This window comes from Nelusetta ayraudi, unplaced genomic scaffold (genome assembly GCF_046127955.1).
Source record: "Nelusetta ayraudi isolate G7.1 ecotype Tasmania unplaced genomic scaffold, CSIRO-AGI_Nayr_v1 ptg000021l, whole genome shotgun sequence".
Lineage (NCBI taxonomy): Eukaryota > Metazoa > Chordata > Actinopteri > Tetraodontiformes > Monacanthidae > Nelusetta > Nelusetta ayraudi.
The window spans coordinates 4,332,501-4,338,484 of NW_027466071.1; the positions used below are offsets into that span (position 1 = coordinate 4,332,501).

At 45.4% G+C, this 5,984-nt stretch overlaps 1 protein-coding gene across 1 annotated transcript in view; it reads left to right on the forward strand.

Moving 5' to 3' along the window:
* gsc (goosecoid) overlaps window positions 1-546 on the forward strand; it is a 5,592-nt gene extending 5,046 nt beyond the window's left edge. Inside the window, exon 3 of the mRNA XM_076027466.1 lies at window positions 1-546. This exon is cut by the window's left edge and continues 479 nt beyond it. The gene's annotated coding sequence lies outside the window, so the exon portion shown is untranslated.
* The last annotated feature ends 5,438 nt before the right edge of the window (window positions 547-5,984 follow it).

Sequence of the window (5,984 nt, forward strand, 5' to 3'; positions counted from 1 at the left end):
TTATTATTATTATTATTGTTGTTGTTGTTGTTATTGTTTTTATTCTCGTATTTCACACGTTGTGACGTCGACATTTATTGCGCCACAGCCACAAGAGAAGCGCGTGAATCCTGGGACACAAACTAAGCACGAGGACCCGAGGGCAAACACGATGTAATGCAACATTTTCTCTGCAAGACAAATTAATGATGCGGTTATTGCGGTTCATATCGTTCATACACCTGAGCGAACGCGGCGTGTTGGTTCCTTGTTGCGGTTCAGTGTGTCGTCAGTGCGAGTCAGTGAGTCAGTGTGTTGTTGTACCACACGGCATCGAGCCCCTGATATGAACCTCCGGTGTCTTACGTCACCAGTTCCACTGTAACACATCGACGTCTGAGTATTTCACACTGAACAGAAGCAAACTACATGGATCATCAGTGATATTTCAGTGTAAAAGTCCAGTAATAAAAGCTGTTGTGACGACCGAGGCTGCTGGAGTTGCGTTGTTCATCTCACGCATCAGTCGGTTTTTCTTTCTGTATGGCTTTTAATTACAGAAATACATTTTTTTTATTTTTTTTATTTTTTACCCATTCTGACCAATTCATTTCTCTTTCTGCTGCGAACAAATTCTAATTTCTTCAGAATTTTTTTTAATTTGTTTTTCTAAAAAATTTAAAGGCATTTTGTCGTGGGTTTTTAGTGGAGTGTGTAGACAACGGGAAAATAATATTGACTAAACTATTTAACAGTGTGTAAATAAATAAATAACTTTATTTATTTTAATTAAATTTGGAGAGCAGGAGGACGATGTGAGGATGATGGTTTTTAATCCTAACTCGATGGTCATTTTCATTTTAGCAGCTCTCCAGGTTTGATGAGGAAAAACGGTTTCTGAAAGTAATCAAATGAAATTAAAAAAAGAAGAAATAAAATTATTATTATTATTATTATTATTATTATTATTATTATTATTATTATTATTATTATTATTGACTCACATCCATGTGCATTTGAAAATGTAACATTTTAAGTTGAGATGTTTAACCAACCAGACAAATGCATGAATGAATATTTCATCTCACTTCCACTGTCATTTGCCTCAGTATTTCTTTCAGTTTATTTCCCATATTACAGTATGGAAAGGAAATAGCATCTTTAAGTTTACATTTTTAAACTTTTAAGTTAAAAAAAAAAAAAAAAAGTCGAATTCCAAATTCCAGTTTGACACTGACTCTATGACTGACAGAATGCTGACACAGCAAAAATAATAATGGAAAAAAACAAAACAACGAACAGCAGGTGGCGATGCCAAATTGACAAGTATTCACTTCTTGTTCACTAAATGAGCTGCATTTTAATTAAAAGCTAAAGGTGTCTCTGTAGAACCGTGCGTCAGTGGATACTAAACACACATGATGGTGACGGAATAATAAAACCTTCCCCGTACCCCCAATTTCCATCAGAATCATTGGTGTTCAACTTCCCTGTGTTCATAAGTGGTTGGTTGCTTGTGAAAAAGCCCAAACAATAGAGGCAGCCCAGCTGCTCTCCATAGACTCCACCCTCCCACCCACAGACTTCACAAACTCCTCAAACATTCACACCTTTTCAAATCACATACCGGCAATTAGCATCGTGCCTCCATCAATATTCAGTGCAACTTTTAGGTAATCCCCACGTTGATGTTCTCCATTCATTATCAATCCCAAACAATTACAACAAATAGCAGTGGTCAGGAGATGCCCGTGACATCCTGCAATTTCAAAGAAATACGTTACACCAAAGTCTTTCACGTCCCAATCACATTAATAACATGAAGTCCAAGCAAGCGGCTACTCCACTGCCGCTGGAACCAAAGCAGCACTCTGTGAGAGAGAGAAAGGACATGGCGGGCAGCAGGAAGGTGAAGTCCGGTGGCAGAAAGTCACCAGAAGTCAGAGTCAGCAAGCTTCCACTGCGCTAGCAGGTCGGATCAAGGACGATCCGAGGACAGAACAACAACCACGGCACTGACGGCCCCGATGTTGCAGAGGCAAGACGGAGGAAGGGATGAGGATGAGCACCAGGAAGCTACCGAGAACCCCAGAGGAGCGGGATCAAGAGAAGGCCAGGCTGGACCTGTTTAGGGGAGGAGGGGGGGGGGGTATCGTATGAGGAGTCCTGCAGCTGCATCAGAAGGAACCTGGCAACCTTGAGAAGCCAAGGAAGCAGAAGGAAAAGGAGAGAAAGACAGAGGAGCTGGTGGAGAACATCCATGGCCAGTACCCTGATCCCGCAAGAAATGAACCTCTGGGCCAGGGTATCTCAGAAAGCCAGCAGAACCAGTAGCACTATTTGACCTCAGGTCACAGGTCATCCAGCAGGGAAAAGAATCAGCATCAGCATCATTAGAGCAGCTGGGGTCAAGCAGGTGAGTCCACCACAGTGGCAATAGACTCAGTCAAGTCTCTGCTCACCAGTGGGGGGTGCTGTACGGACCAGCGAGGTCTTCTCTCCTGGTCTAAACGTACTCAGAGAAGCAACATTTTTCCCGTAAGTATGATGATGAAGTTGTTCTCCGCAGTCTGTTTTCTTCATGTCATATTATCCTCTTGGTTCCGCTGCCTCCACTGTTGTTTCACAGTGGTTTCACAGTTGGGGAGGAGGGGTCGGGTTGTTGGGTCCCCGGGCCAGAAGCTCGTGCAGTTTGAAGGCCATGGTGCGGAAACGTTTGGGAAGCCCTGTTGTGCCCACGACGGTGGAGTTCTCCTCCAATCATATTTCAGCGAGCTTGTGTTCGATGGCTGAAGGAGAAGTCAACTGCTTGAATCATCTGCAGTTCATGATGTTAATAACTCGGTGAGTTATGGTTCAATTGTTTTGCTGTGATTAAGGCTTTGCTGACTATTGTCCTCGTCAACAGTAGAGTTTGGACAGTGTTGATGGTATTTTGTGGTGTATTCATTTATTCCGGCGTTAACTGAATTTCTAGGCTTTAACTGAACGACTTGTGAGCTTTGCTCTTCTTTTTGTTGTGTTTTGCAGTTAGACTTTCCTAAAATGTGCCTCGACTTTCATCAAAACTGACGTCTCTGACCAGATTTTGACCGTTTCACCCGTCAACACATTTTTATTTTAACACAAAATTGTCTCCTTGTGTTTGGCAAAGCATAAAACATGAACCAACAGGTTTTTCAGGAGACCTTCTAAAGCGGAACAGCCCGAGAGCCAAGACAGACTGTCAGAGATCTGGCAGCGGCAGAACAACCACAACAAGGTGGCGCTACCGCTCCGGTGTGAACAGCCGTGACTTATGAAGCGCTGCAGTGCTCAATACAAGGAAACGCAACCGGTTTCTGTTTTAAACGTCTCTCTGTGCTTGCTGTGAGCTCCCCTGAGGCCGACCAATGAGGCATTGGCCTAATTTATTTATTCCCCCTTCTACAAAACACATTCACATGTGAGGGTGTGTGTGTGTGTGTGTGTGTGTGTGTGTGTGTGTGTGTGTGTGTGTGTGTGTGTGTACACTCTGTAAGTATGTCCCAGCGATGCTATTGGTGTCCAGGGGTCTGGAGAGTTTTAGTCCTGGTGGATGCTGGCAGCTGGACTGACAGCTCTTGGGTTTGCTCCCCCTTTCTTCCAAAGATAGACAGGGTGTTGGTCGCTCTGCGGTCCATGTTGAGAAACATTTCCCCCAGTGGCCTCCCTCATTATGACGCTCTGAGCCCCTCGTAAATGAACGCTAAGACATTTTCTTTTCTCTCTCTTTCTTTCTTTCTTTCTTTATAGAAAGTAGACTGGCCCCTATACATTATTCATGTCAGCCAGTTCCAGAGGGCCAGACACTGTACAGTTATGTAATATCCCGGTATTACCAAAGTTATTATCTGAAAAATAACAAAAGTAATACATCTGATTCTAATATTCCTGCAGCAATGCAGGCCCGGAACAGAATATGGACCTTAATGGATGCGATGGCAGTAATTACGCTGAGTGACCGTCTGAACATGCCCAGCAAATTACCAAGAATCAAGAAAAGATTCTAACTGAGGTGTTGTTGTACATGAACAGCTTCGAGTTCACGTGTTGACCATCATATTGTGCAATAATACTGTCATTCTCCAAGATGATCCCTGCAAATACATGCACGTATCATGATTGCTGTTATTATTGCAACAAGCCAACAACAGATATTCTTATAGCCATAGATAATGTATATAATGTAATATAATACGTCAGTTCAAGCACAGACTTGTGAAAGTGTGAACTCAGAGTTGGGCTTTATTCACTGCGCACTGGCGCAGTGGCTGCGCTGCAGGGAGGGCGACGGGAGAAACTGGCGTGCTTGTTCAATGCAATTTGCTCCCAAGCAGTTTGGCTCCACAGACTCAGGGGTTTCAGTTACTGCATGGAAAGCCCAGAGTTTCCCCTCGCTTCAGGTTGAACAAACTCTGCTGCGTTTTCCAGTCAGGCCACCCCGTGTGAAACGGACCCAAAAACGTTTATGACTTTATTTTCTGTGGAAACACACTAAATATTGCCAGAAAAGGAGATATTAGGGAATCAATCTGTCGTAAACTGGAAGTGTTTGGAGCCGAGTGAGCGAGACGGAGGCAGTGAGACACTGTGACTGCTTTAATAAGATAAGGTGGAGTTTGGAGGAGGTTTGACTTGCTGGGTAGCTGGAGGTTGGGGGTCTGGGAGGGAGGGAGTGAGTGAGGGACGGACAGACGGACAGACAGACAAACAGACAGGCAGGCAGGCAGGCAGGCAGATAGACAGACAGACAGATAGACAGACAGACAGGCAGGCAGGCAGACAGACAGACAGACAGACAGACAGAGAGGCAGGAGGACACGGTGGAGCTGCAGGCCACTTTCTTCTCCTTCTCTGTTCTTTATACACTGATTGCAAGATGATGAAATATAGGATTTTTTTTTTTTTTTTCAATAAAGATATAATGGACGTATCTACTAAAATTGTCCATAAACATCTCGGACATTGACCAGGCTGCACCAAGGAAACATCAACAGCATGTATCAGATTCGGAGTGAAATGTAAATACTATGCATCTTTCAGCCATGCAAGCATGTTGGTGAAGTTATGATCATCATCAGTGTTGCCAAGAGTCCCACTAGAGTCAACTTTGAGAAACTCCACTTTTTTTTTTTCCAAAAGTTAGAGGGAAAATGATGCATCCTGGTTGTGTAAACTCGATCACCTTGATTTCCTGTTTTCCCTCCACCACAGAAACGCAATCTTCATCTCTGCTAACGTGATGATACACACGTCCACCATCACATGTTGAGAATCTTTTCATTCTCACAATTTCACAGTGAGCGCCATGAGAACTCATAAACCCCCAGGCAGGGAATTGCATTAGAAGGCTAGTCCTCATTTGACACAGTGGAGAGAATGAATGACAAGCTCTTGATGAAGCAGCAGTAACAGCAGGGCGTCGTTAATGATCCACCTTCAAGTCTGGAAGACAAACTGAGGAAACGCTTGAGTTGATTTGTTCGTCTCTCAGGTCAGGATGATGTATAATGTGGCTGCTGTGGCCGAACACACAGACTCAGAGCAGGGCTGGCTGGGTGGAGCTGGGTGGAGCTGGGTGGAGCTGGGTTGAAGGTTAAAACGGCCTCCTGACCTCCAGTGGAATGTTTCCCCCCCCAAGTTCAACCCCACCCTCTGGGAGTCTCTGGCTGCTGCCGCTGCTGCCGCTGCCGCTGCTGCTGCCGCTACTGCTGCTCCCGCCGCCGCTGCCGCCACTGCCGCCACCGCCGCCGCTGCTGCCGCTGCTGCTGCCGCCGCCGCTGCTCTCCTCTGTTGCAGACATTATCCAGAGATCCTACACCTGAAACCTCCAGCAGGCATCATTTTCAAATCACCCTCAAACGTCAAGCCGTCCACCCCCACTTGGCTCCGCTCGGCAGGCTCCCACTCACACTGGATCGTTTGTTTTTTGACCCCAGCGTGCACCCCTCCGCCCCCCCCCCCACCCCGAACTCCCCCACCCA